We start from the raw sequence: 13,861 nt of genomic DNA on the forward strand, positions 1-13,861 counted from the left end.
CATTTGTCCGACCGATCCGGATGCGGATCTGTCTGACAAATGCATTGAAATACCGGATCCATCTCTCCAGTGTCATTCAGAAAAAACGCATCCGGTATTAATTTTTTTTGCATTTTTAAAGGTCTGCGCATGCCGGCACTTATATACATCAATGTAAAGTAATGCTGTATCCGGCATTCCGGCAAGTGTTCAGTATTTTTGTCCGGAGAGAAAACTGCAGCATGCTGCTGTATTTTCTCTGTCCAAAAGAGGGACTGAACTGATGCATCCTGAATGGAATACTCTCCATTTAGAATGCATTAGGATAAAACTGATCAGTTTTTTTCCGGTATTGAGCTCCTGTGATGGAACTCAATACCGGAAAACAAAAACGCTAGTGTGAAAGTACCCTAATTAAAGAAAAGACTCGGGGGACACTTTTTGTTTAATTTTGCACTTTATCCTTTTTATTTTTTCTGTTATTATATTTTTTACTTTATTACTTTTTTAAACTTGTTAACTTATTTTTTTATATATATTTTTGCTTCATAATATGTCCCCCAAAGGTCATCGAAACACCTCTGGGGGATCCTGACACATTTTCTTTTTTTTGTATGTCCACTAACTTGGGCATCCAAACGCTTTGTACAAGGCAGAGCTTATCAGGGTCTGCTAAAACCCTGCAGTACTGCTCTGCCCCAAGACATCCAGTGATAATGTGATTGCTGAGCCCAATAGAGGAAGTTGCACAGCCGCTTTATCTGTTCACTGAATAGCACTCATAGAGCACAATGCAATAATCTGAGGAGAAGGCAGAACTGGTAATAAACCGCTTCGGTTTTCTCCTCGGGTCCGTGGCTGTCATTGACAGTGGAGGACCTGAGCTATTTCTACTGTGCAGGAACAATATCCAGTGCTCTGTGCCACACCAGTCAGAATCACCCCATCAGCTGTGTTTCTATCTAGCAAAAAGTGGGCTCTAAACCGCGGCTCTGTGGGCTGCATACGGCCTGCGGGCCACAGATTTTTGTACCCCTGATTTATAACATACTACTATTTCTTAGGGTACTTTCACACTTGCGGCAGTGTGATCCGGCGGGCAGTTCCGTAGTCGGAACTGCCCGCCGGATCCGCCGCTGACTGAAAGCATTGCAAGGACGGATCCGTCTCTCCGCTTGTCATGCGGACCGACGGATCCGTCTTGTACATTTTTTCACATTTTTACCGATCTGCGCATGCCAGAACAACAGATCCGGCATTCCGGTATTCTGAATTCCGGATCCGGCGCTAATACATTCCTATGGGAAAAAATGCCGGATACGGCATTCAGGCAAGTCTTCAGTTTTTTTCGCCTGAGAGAAAACTGTAGCATGCTGCGGTTTTCTCTTTTGCCTGATCAGTCAAAATGACTGAACTGAAGACATCCTGATGAAAACTGAACGGATTACTCTCCATACAGAATGTGACGGAACTCTATGCCGGAAAAGAAAAACGCAAGTGTGAAAGTACCCTTAGGTATTTTGACTTTTCAACACTCTTATTTCTCTAGCTTTGCGAATGACAATGCTGAATTCGCTTTTGCATACCACCAGCTATTCAAAATGTAATTCTAAAGTCCATCAGCTGGCACTGCTGAGGTCAGTGATTGGCTGCAGAAGTCTCAAATTGTTGACATGACATGTACGCTGCACCTGGGTCAACAGAGCCTGGCTGGGAGAAAAGGAGTGGCAACGCAGGATCTGCTAGGTAAGTAATAGTAAAAATTTTTATTTGAGGCTCCTCCAAGTGTTGTTCAGTTTCTTTCTGGAATTGGATAACCCCTCTAAAAGGTGTTTGGTAATCACTGGGTGTGGCGCACAGAACAAGCTATTGTCTGTCATTTTAGTGTATCCCTGGTGATCGATAGCAGAGAAGGGATTACTGCCAAAATGTATGGTTGTCTAGGGCAGAGAAGGGGGCTGGTATCAGTATCCCTGGTGGTCTAGGGCAATGAAGATGTTAACCCCACCATCTCTGGAGGTTTAAGGCAGCGAAAGAGTTAATGTTTGCATTCCTGGTGGTCTAAAGCAGTGTAAAGATTAAAAGCGTTTTCTGAGACCATCATATTGATGACCCATCGACAGATCAGTTGCCAGCGACAGGCTCTGAAAGTGAACAGTTTTGGACACCACACCTATGCAATATTTTTCTCCAATCCCACACTTTGGTCCTCTCCGCCATTTGTTTTCATGGCTGCATTGGTGACACGGTATGTTAAGGACAAAATTATAGCTACTTTTTAAAGGATGTAACTGCAAACTAAAACATTCCTTTAACACATGATATTCTGGAGATTTTGTGCAGCGTATATATACACCTTACTTTATCGTACACGCCTTGTAGTACAGAAGATCACAGGGTTCCAAAAGAGATAATCTGAGCCAAAGTCCTGTACTCACTGGCCTTTCTCTACTAGCATTTTTGGAGGACTAATATGTGATTCTGTTTGCTGCTTTTATACAGTCCAGTCGTCTTTTGGAGGTCAGCTGTTTGGTTGTCTCATGTCAGGACATTGTGATATGTAAGGAAAAGTAGGTGACCTGACATTGAAAGTTAAAGTTCTAGTTAATGAAATCAATTCCCTTCCCTCTTGGAATTTTGAGTTATTGATTTTGGAACCTAAATCACTCAAATGCTTTAAAAGCATCCATTAGAAGGAGCAGGGAGGTTTGGGACAAGCTTACCAACAAGAGATCATCACGAGCCAATAAAACTTATGACTTGGCTCATTCCTTTATTTCTTCAGTGACGTCTGATAAAATGTCCAAATTGTTTTAGGGAATATAAAGTATATCCATGATGTATTCTCAAGCTATTATTTGAGAAATATAAGAACATAATATAGTGTGAAAGAGATTTTATGTAATAACTCAGAAAGTTTATAGACTTTGACTATATTACTAAATCTGTCAGAAGCATTTTCAGGCACTTAGATGCAAAGTAATTGGTGCCAGAATGGACGTTAGATTACCGTAAGTCTTTCTATTTGTTGTATTATTGTCTTATTTCAGGTTTACCATATAGATGGCATGGATTATAAGGAAGACAAACACTTCAGCACCTCCACCCTGCTCAGTGTGTTTGATTAGAGTCTAGGCACAAGTATCTGCTTGGCTTAAACACTACATCATGAGCACTGTGATCTAGGTATTGTCTAGTGCAGGAATGGCCAACCTGCGGCTCTCCAGCTGCCGTACAACTACAACTCCCACCCTGCCCTTCTGCAGGCTGATAGCTGTAGGCAGTCTAGGCATGCTGGGAGTTGTAGTTTTGAACAGCTGGAGGGCCACAGGTTGACCATCCCTGGTCTAGCAATATCATTTAGGATGGTATGTCAGTGTTACTAAAGGTCCCTTTACATGGGACAGTAGAGAAGAAGGTTGTCAGGATGGAAGCGTTCCTTCCAGGCAAGCGCCTGCTTGTTAGTGAAGGAGACCGCTACATTTACATGCAGTGATCTCCTCCACAGTATGGGAAACAGGGATTGCTAATGCCCTTGTTCTTCCCCATACTGAATCACTGCTGGCAGCTGACTGTGATTAGACAGCACAATCTGCTGCCAGCAAATGAAGATTTAGGTTAGCAAATGAAATATGCGATTACCCGATGAACGAGCATCTGATATGTAACGGATCTCCTAGCACCCCGACCGGGTACCTCCGTTGATAGATGCTCCTAGTGCTTCCCAAGGACTCCAAGCAGTCCACTTTACACCCATACCACCACAGGAACCAGGTACAGGAACAGCTCTTACAAGAGCTAATAGTATAGCCAGGGGAGTATAGCAAATCTTCAGCGTATAGCAATCCCCAGTGTCGATCAGTTACCCAAACACCAGCCTCAACATGATGAAGGGTAAAACAGGAACTCTTTATTGAACACACAGCATTGACTTATATACACATGACATACTGAGGACATGACATAGCAGCCAATCCTGTACAGTTTAAACACAAAATTAACCCTATTCAACAAACACAATGGCATTGTCTTTGACACAATCAACAATGAACATGCAAACAGATATCTTTGACCCCTCCATAATGAATGAATGGGCTACACATGTGATGGGATTATCTCCCGAGTGTATCATAGGAGTCAGCTGCTATTATAATCAACTATCTTAATCCCATCACTAACCCAATCAATGGGAGTCTCAGTGCAGAGTTAACCCTTTTTGTGTTGCTGAATCTACACCATGCCTTTTTAATGAGCAATAGGAAATATGTGGCATATAAATTGCACACATAAATCAGGGTTCATAGTTCCTTGTAACCCCAAAAGGTCTGAGGGGGTCTCCATAGTTCTCGGTCCATAGTCTGTAGGAAGGAGGCTGGCCTTCAGGCTTCTCCAGCAGCCCCAGTGACGGTTCAGTCCATCACACGATCCTCAGTCTGTGTAAAGGGCCCTTAACCCTTTGGATACCGGATGTTTTTTCCTTTTTGCATTTTCATTTTCCTTCCCTGTCCTCCTGGAGCCAAAACTTCTTTTATTTTCCCATTCACATATCCATATGAAGGCTTGGTTTTTGTGGGACAAGTTGTGTTTTCTAATGCCCCCATTTAATATGGTATACAATGTAGTGAGGAGCGGGAAACAAAATTCCAAATGAGGTGAAAATGAAAAAAAAATGCCTTCACAATTTTATAGGTTTTGTGCCTACCGCGTTACCAATGAGGCAGAACTAACCTGTGGCCTTCATTCTCTAGGTCAGTATGTTTGCAAAGATACCACATATGTATAACATAGTAACATAGTAACATAGTACATAAGGCCGAAAAAAGACATTTGTCCATCCAGTTCGGCCTGTTATCCCGCAAGTTGATCCAGAGGAAGACCCCTCTCTAGTAGCTATAGCCTGTAATATTATTACGCTCCAGAATTACATCCAGGCCGCTCTTGAATTCCTTTATTGTACTCACCATCACCACCTCCTCAGGCAGAGAGTTCCATATTCTCACTGCTCTTACCGTAAAGAATCCTTTTCTATGTTTGTGTACAAACCTTCTTTCCTCCAGACGCAGAGGATGTCCCCTCGTCACAGTCACAGTCCTGGGGATAAATAGCTGATGGGATAGATCTCTGTACTGACCCTTGATATATTTATACATATTAATTAGATCTCCTCTCAGTCGTCTTTTTTCTAAAGTGAATAACCCTAATTTTGATAATCTTTCAGGGTACTGTAGTTGCCCCATTCCAGTTATTACTTTAGTTGCCCTCCTCTGGACCTTCTCCAGCTCTGCTATGTCTGCCTTGTTTACAGGAGCCCAGAACTGTACACAGTACTCCATGTGTGGTCTGACTAGCGATTTGTAAAGTGGTAGGACTATGTTCTTATCACGGGAATCTATGCCCCTTCTGATGCAACCCATTATCTTGTTGGCCTTGGCAGCAGCTGCCTGACACTGGTTTTTGCAGCTTAGTTTGCTGTTTATTAAAATTCCTAGATCCTTTTCCATGTCAGTGTTACCGAGTGTTTTACCATTTAGTATGTACGGTTGACTTGCATTTTTCCTTCCCATGTGCATAACTTTACATTTATCAGTGTTAAACCCCATCTGCCACTTATCTGCCCAAGCCTCCAGTCTACCCAGATCCCTCTGTAGTAGTATACTGTCCTCATCAGTGTAAATTACTTTACACAGTTTAGTGTCATCTGCGAAAATTGATACTTTACTATGCAAGCCTTCTACAAGATCATTAATAAATATATTGAAGAGAATAGGGCCCAATAATGACCCCTGAGGTACCCCACTAGTGACAGTGACCCAATCTGAGTGTGTACCGTTAATAACCACCCTCTGTTTTCTATCACTGAGCCAGTTACTTACCCACATACAGATGTTTTCTCCCAGTCCGAGCATTCTCATTTTATATACTAACCTTTTATGTGGTACAGTGTCAAATGCTTTGGAGAAGTCCAGATATACGACATCCATTGATTCGCCGCTGTCAAGTCTAGAACTTACCTCCTCATAGAAACTGATTAAATTTCATACAGTTTAAACTCGAAACTTTAGAATATCGTGCAAAAGTCAATTGATTTCAGTAATGCAAATTAAAAGGAATTGCATTAATACAGCTTAAAATTTGAGTTTTGTCAAACGGTTCAATATTCTAGGCTCAAAGTGTCACACTGTAGTCAGCAAATTAATCCATACCCCCTGAGCAAAGGGTACCTGAGATTCTGACTTTGGGGTTTTCATAAGCTGTAAGCCATAATCATCCAAATTATAACAAATAAAGGCTTAAAATATCTCGCTTCGCATGTAATGAGTCTATCTCATATGTTAGTGTCACCTTTTAAGTTGCATTACTGAAATAAAAGAACTTTGCACTATATTCAAATTTTTTGAGTTTCACCTGTAGATTTTATACGTTTAAATGAAATAATAAATAAAAACTTAGAAAATTTTTTTTTTACATCACCATATTTTGACCCCCATAACTTTTTTTTAAGTTATTAGCGTTGAGCAAATGGAGCCGATTCAAACTTGGCTTTAATGCCATTCACTGTATTGGAAAAATATTTTTATAATTTAATAGTACAAGTGTTTTCGGATGTGGTGATGCCCATGATGTTTATATTTTTTTATTTTAAGAAAAGGGGGTGATTGATTATTATTATTTTTTTTATATAAGAAAAAATTACTTTAAAACAATAATTTTTTTTAGCCCCTCTAGGAAGCTACAATGTCCTTCTGGGTTTTTTACCCTTTAGATGCCATGATCACACTTGAACACAGCATCTAAAGACTATAATGTCATTATCCGCGGGCCCCTGCTGTTTTACCCTGCTTTCACACCTGAGCGTTTTTGTCGCGCGTTTTTATGCACGTTTTTTGTAATAGTAAACGCGTGTTTGATGCGCGTTTGTGTGATTGACTGCAGTGTCCTATGGCCACAAACGCGCGTCAAAACGCCCCAAAGAAGCTCAAGTGCTTGATTATGCGTCGTACGCGCTGTAAAACACCCAGGTGAGAACCTTTCCCATAGGGAAGCGTTGGTTTTCATGTGTTGAGCATTTTACAGCGCGTTTGAACGCGCTGTAAAACGCTCAGGTGTGAACTTAGGGTTAAACAGCAGAGACTCTTCGGCTATAACACTCGCTGCATTCGCAAGCGGGCACCATTTTTAAAGACCCCACCAGCGCCACACAGTGCTTGTAGAGAAGGGGTTAAGAAACCGTATAGCATTATTTCTGGGCATATTATAGATTTCTGCATTATGGTGGCAAAATTTGGACTCCACAAGGTACTGTCACATTAAAAGACAAAAACATGCAATGCGACAATTAACTGCAATATAGAGTACAAAATTGCATAATAATAACAAGTGCTACACTATAAGTGCGAGATACTTGGCAAATCGTTTTGTACAAAATTATTTGAGCCCAGTCATGCACTCCTGACCACCCTGTCTGCCCTATAGGCTGATTTTAATTAGTGTTAGTACATAGTCAGGCCTGCTCCCCCTCACTCACTGAAGCCATGGCACCAGGAGTGAGATAGTTTGTGGACTCTCACTGCAATCCTTGGTAGCCGTTTGGCGCTGGTGGTGTTGTGGAGTGGGCCTGCTGTGTAACCTGCACTCCCTGAAGTGTATGGTAGCCGTCATGGCACCTAACAGGTAGAATTCAATGCAGGTATGTGGAACCTACACTCCCTGAAGTGTATGGTAGCCGTCATGGCACCTAACAGGTAGAATTTAGCGTAGGAACCCGTCTAACAGAGATCGCCTTGACGCTCAGCAGACGGGCTCAAATAATTTTGTACAAAACGATTTGCCAAGTATCTCGCACTTATAGTGTAGCACTTGTTATTATTATGCAATGTTGTACTCTATATTGCAGTTAATTGTCGCATTGCATGTTTTTGTGTTTTAATGTTGTTCCCTGCCATAGCAATGTGCTCCTGCGGTTTGGTATGTGCTGACTGACCCCCTTTCTTGTTTTTTTTTTAAGGTACTGTCACATCCATACTTTATGAAAATATTTAACAAGGACAGTTAGCTGTTAGTCACTGATGGGACCACCCAGTTATACTGAATCTTTTCCTTTAAAACTATATACAGTGATCCATCAAGATACAATGGCCTCAGGATACAATATTTAACTTTCCTGTAAGGACTTATTTATCGGTCTTATTTTTCACTTATCAGGAGTTGACATTTTGAGGCTTTGGAACCAATTACTGGTTTTCCATAGAGTTATGGACTCTATAGTTACAATTATTGTCGCAAAACCAATTAATATTGTATATTAAAGGGGTTGTGCAAGAATAGGAGAAGGTTTGTGGCAATTCTCCCCCCCTCCACCCACTTAGCCAGACCTGTAAAGGGTCCCACTCCTTCTCCCCCCGGTCTGTCAAATGACACAAGGGGATCCGGTTAGGTAAGAAAGCTTCCATTTATGGGTTCCCCCAAAGGTTAGTTGCCCCCCCCCCTAATTCTTGCACAACCCCTTTAAGAGATCGCTGTATCAATCTGCTCAGCTCCTCCTGCTATGTAATGTGCTGTTGGTATATTAGACAGCATTTTCATAGTGATGGGTCCACTTTAATTCAGATGTATATGTAGAAGTAATGCAAAGAGAAAAGGAAATAGGAAAGAATGGAACATATAAACAGATTTTACTTTATTGCAATGATTACCTACAACGGATGATATCTTGTATACATGATAGGAAGGTCCTCTGAGATTTCCCATAAGTCACCAGAAAACACCAAGAGACCTAGACGGAGGGAAAACATGTGCATTGAAAGTGTAGCAATTGCAGTGTATGTACAATAATCAATGGGGTTGTAATGTATTTATATCTTATAGCGGTATCATTTTTACTTGTAGCTTTGTGTTTCTGAGCTACTTTCTCTTCTTTTCACTAAACTGTAAGGAAAAACACCGTTTTTCCTGGCGGCATCCATACTCTGCCCTACTGTTGCTTTAAAACCATGTTCACCAACACTCTGCAATGTGACTGAGACATATGGGCATCTACTGGATCATGTATGCAACATGAAATAATTGCAAATTGAACTAGCTGTGTGCAGCAATTTTTTCTACTAGATTACGACTAACAAAGTCTTTTGCTAGCACCAGCGACCACAGTGTGCGGTACTTCATTCTGAAAATACAAAATATGGTATGAAGTGATTGGCTGGCGAAGATGTGAATGATTGCGCAAACTTATGTTTGCGCGTTCACACACTTATTCGCGCCCTTTCCGATGCCGCGCTTATCCTCGTGGATGAAGAAACCCCCGTTCGACGGTCCCCATCCCTCCCGCCTCAGCCAGCGCCATGACACTGGTATCCTGCAGTAATACCAGGCCGGGCACAAATCAGCTACAGGTCGGGACGACCAGACCATCGTGCGAAAGTTTCTGCGCCGATGCGAACGTGAACGCAATGCAAAGGCAAACAGTATTTTTCCCACAACAGTTCCCCCCTTTTTCGCCATATGTCATCATTTCAGCGACTCCCTAACACTACCATCACTCAAACCAGACCTCTAAAGGGAATTAACATGTAAATGGGAACATGCTACACTACAGATGAACTAACAAGAAGAATCTGTTCTATCATTCTTGGGCCTCTTCGGTTGCTTGACAGCGACATGCGGCAAGGGTGGTGACAGTGAAAAGTCTCTAAAGTGTCTCTAATAAAGAAAGGCCTTCAAAAGGAAGGGTGATTCTCCATCCTTAAAATGCGGTGGTTCTTCTTGGGTTGGTCCTCCTGGAGTAAGAATCTGGTTGCTCCGGGCGATGGATGGTTCTCTGCGATCATAACGTGGTCCCCTGAACGGCTCCTCGCGACTCGATTCATCAAGCAGCAGGTCATTCTCACCGCCACATAGAAAAGAAATAGAAAGCACAGCAGCAACAGGACACTTATTTCCTTAAGCCACGATCCTATAGAAAACAACATATCACAGAAGCCCCCCAGACCTTTAAAGGGGTTCCAATCTTCATCTGCAATCACACGTGCTTGACCCTGTAACGCCTTAACTCTGTCTAGATGGGCCTGAACCTTGTCACCAGTATCTTCCACCCAGGTGCAGCAATCCTCCCCGATGAATTCAGCTAAAAGATAGTTGAGAGCCATCTTCTCCTGGAGGAGAAGAGTTTTTAACTGTCGCTGTTCGGAGGAGACTTCTCTCATGGCTTCGACTGTCTCGTTGAACATCTCATTCACTATGGTAAAAAATCTGTTCAGTCCATGCCGGAAACCATGCCCAAGCACGGTCCCATGCAGAGAACAGCTCCCTCCTAGTCCTTCTTCCCATACTCACCCTCCTCTGCACCATCAGATCCTCGTGACCATCAGCAATGTAGGAGGCGGGGACTAACCTGACTAAGGAGCATGACCCTCTAGCATTCGTGGGAATGACTCTGTAAGCAGCCTGCCCACACAAGAAGTAATAGGGCCCAGTTAGAGAGACACAAAGGTCATTAGGGTTCCGATTACGGGAGTTGAGCAACAGCTGGATGGATAAAGGGATTGCTGCACCGTCCTGAATATCAAACCCACCCTGGTGGTTAGGTTGTTACGGTCAGGGATTCTATGGTCGATCTGGACAGTGATCCCAGATGGGCATTCAGTCCGACCCATGGACTTGGCTCCAAATCCAGAGTTGATATTAAAACAAATCTGGGGTTGCCCTAATTGACCGGATACCCACACGGGTCTACTAAACCTACTACAAGTCTCGGGGCTGAAATCAAGACCATAAGTGACGTTACCATCTAAGAATGTATAGTTGAACTCTATGGATAGGTGACGCTCCACAGATTTACCTAAAGGGTTGATTTTTCTCATGCCCACCCTGATATCATAAAGGGCATGAACTGCCGCCATGGCCGGGAGGCTCTGACCCGGAGGTGGTTTGGAGCACACCCAGCAGTTGGATCTATTTGCCATCTTTGCTAACTGCAAATGCATTCTGGACAACAAATTCGGATGTGACTCCTCATAAAATTTTTCCAAAGTGCATTAGACAGAAAGAATAAAGTAAAACGAGGTACCGGATCATTGCGCTTTGTGGTCCAGTAGCTTCTTGCAATGGCTGGCATGGATCCACCCGTCACGTTCCTCGACCTTGAGGGAGGTTGGTGTCATCAGCAGCACCTGGAATGGCCCAAGATATCTCGGCTCTAGTCCTGCCCTCGGATGTTTCTTTAGCACGACCCAATCATCTGGTTGACTACAATGAACACTGGTTATTGAGTCTGGGTCCGGGAGAGACTCCCGATCCGGTGGTGGACATCGGGTGATAACCCGTGGGGCTGCCTGGGTTACAGCAGAACATTCAGGCCATGGATCGGCCGTGATTTTTATCTTCTTTGCTAAAATCTGCCCCAAGTACCGTCAAAGAAAAGGCAGTAGTGATGGTTCTCAGCGTTATTCCCTACTAGGTTAGAAAATTTATTGACAGTTAAGAGGTTAGTAAAAAGTTTAAAGATTGTTGTTTTCTGCACTACATTCCCCCCTTCTCATTGTCCTTAAAACCAGGACGAAGAGAAGCTGGATTCAACATGGTGTATCGTCTGTCCCTGGCTTCTATTTGACTCCGTAGTTTTAGTTGGACAGTGTTAGTTTGCACTGTCTGGGACTTTCGAATGCCCTGTTGTTGGAGATCGATGGATTCGTGCAGCCACAGTTCTGCTTTCTGGAAGAACCCATGGCTTTTGAGTCTAGTGGGGAATTCATGGACAAACTTTTTCCCAAATCCAGACCTCAAAGGTCCCTTCTTTGGGGATGGTCCACTCTGAACCCAGAGTCCATTGGTGCCAATCTTTGAGGGGCTTAACAACTCCTCCTCCATAGATGGATTTCATGTGCTGCTTGGCTGTCCTATACTCAGAAGTGGTACCCTTCTGTTCCCTAGATTTCCCTACACCCATGCTTGAGCCTTCTAAAAGTAGGTGCATCCACCTACAGTGTCCCGCGACACACGCCTGGTCGGCTGCTACTCCCATTCATTCGCCTCTGAGTTGCCCTAGTGTTTCTGGCACAGAGACACGGACTCCGTTCATCCTAGTTAGACCTCAGGAAAAGGAGTAGCAGCGTTAGGAAAAGGGCTCTCGCCGACACACAGCGGCCCTCAGAGTCTTCTAATCAGATATACCAGCCTCGGTTTTGGCTTTGAATAGTGACCTGACCACAGGATAGGGCTTCCAAATGACCTGGAGTGGAATGTGCGCACAGGAAACATACAGTACTCCTGTGGGAAAAAACGGTTACTCACACAGCTATTGGTATGCCCGGGTGATATATACCACCTGGTCTCCTTAAAAAAAGCTCAACTCACTTTCCTTTGCCTATATTATTCTATATAGTCAAGCTGAACAGCACACAAAGCCCTTTTTGCAGTGACTGATCAAAAGCCCCTCGCTCAGCAGCAACCCTTGAATTCAGACAGTAGTTCCCACACAATATCACAAGACCCCCAGTACTCCCAACCAAATCTACAAAAAACTGAATAATAGACTAAAAATGGGTTAGTAAAAGAAAATGTAGAAAACTTCAGTTACAGGAAGTCTTGCTATATACATTGAGATTCAGTAAAAAGTAAATGTTAACTTGAAACCCAACCTCAAATACAAAAAAAAAAAAACCTTTGGAACACATACAACTTTATAGGACTGAATTAACAAATCAATTTCTTGTAGGCTTCACCTCAAACCATGAAAAATAGCAGGATAATTTCTACCCACCCAGTCATTGAAATGTTAATTTGCCCAGCCCCAAACCAGTTTCAGATTCATTTTACCAAAGAAGCAGGTTTTAACATTACAAGGTCCCAAAACCGTTTTTTTTTAGGGGAAGGGAAAAATCTATTAAAATTAGGTCTTAGAGTTCCTCCATTTTCTGTAAATACAAACAGCAAAATGATTTACAAAGGCCTTAATTTACCCTTCTTTGGCACACAAAATTAGAAACTCTGCTGAATTCCAGGAACCGATGTCTTTTCTCTTCCGAGCTTCACATTTTCCCATTTTAACAGTTCATATTGGGATTTAAAATCTGCTTCATTGATCAATGACCTTAGCTGTCCCTGGGTTCTCTGCCTTTGCAAAGAACCATGTCTGGGACCATTACCCCACATTGCTGAATAAACCACTTTACTTCTAGGTGTGGTTCTGGGGTACTTAACATACCTGTGTCTGTTACCATTAGCAACGTCACAATATCGTGCAATGTGCCAAATTTTCCGGCATGCAAAACAACGAATAGCTTGTCTCACTGCACAATACCTTCTCTGGGCATGGGCACATGGTGATTTGACTTGCTGCACAAAAATAATCATCCCAGCATGACTAGATCCCACACTACTATCTGTATTGAGTCCACTTACCACGGACTCATCTGAGTAATCTTCTGGCATTGTGTTAACACTTCCAACTCCAGGGTCAGACACATTGTCCATCTCCATCCCTGAGTCGGATCCACTATGTGCCCCACAGCCCTCAGACTTCTCCATACCTACAGTCCATACATTGCCTCTAATCCAAGAGACATTACTCTCTAATGCTTGTTTCAATGACTCTGGCAGCACTAAGCACTGAGAATGTTCATCTTCTGTCCTCCTGCAGAGAGCAGACAATTCCCTTACAGCACCGTGTGCATGCGTCAGGCTTTCAGATAACCATTAATTCCCCTTGCAGAGCTCAGTATTACGCCTCACGGTACGTTCATAATTAGCGCTAGCTTCAGTTGCCAGCTGGACAAGAGTTCTCAATTTAACAATTTCCACTTTTAAATCTTCCACTTTTCCTTCCAAACTTAGCATCAGCCTACAAGACTCCTGATATTTATCCGCTATCCACCCAGCAGCAAAAATT

The sequence above is a fragment of the Bufo gargarizans genome, chromosome 3 (assembly GCF_014858855.1).
Source record: "Bufo gargarizans isolate SCDJY-AF-19 chromosome 3, ASM1485885v1, whole genome shotgun sequence".
NCBI classification, from domain to species: Eukaryota; Metazoa; Chordata; class Amphibia; order Anura; family Bufonidae; genus Bufo; species Bufo gargarizans.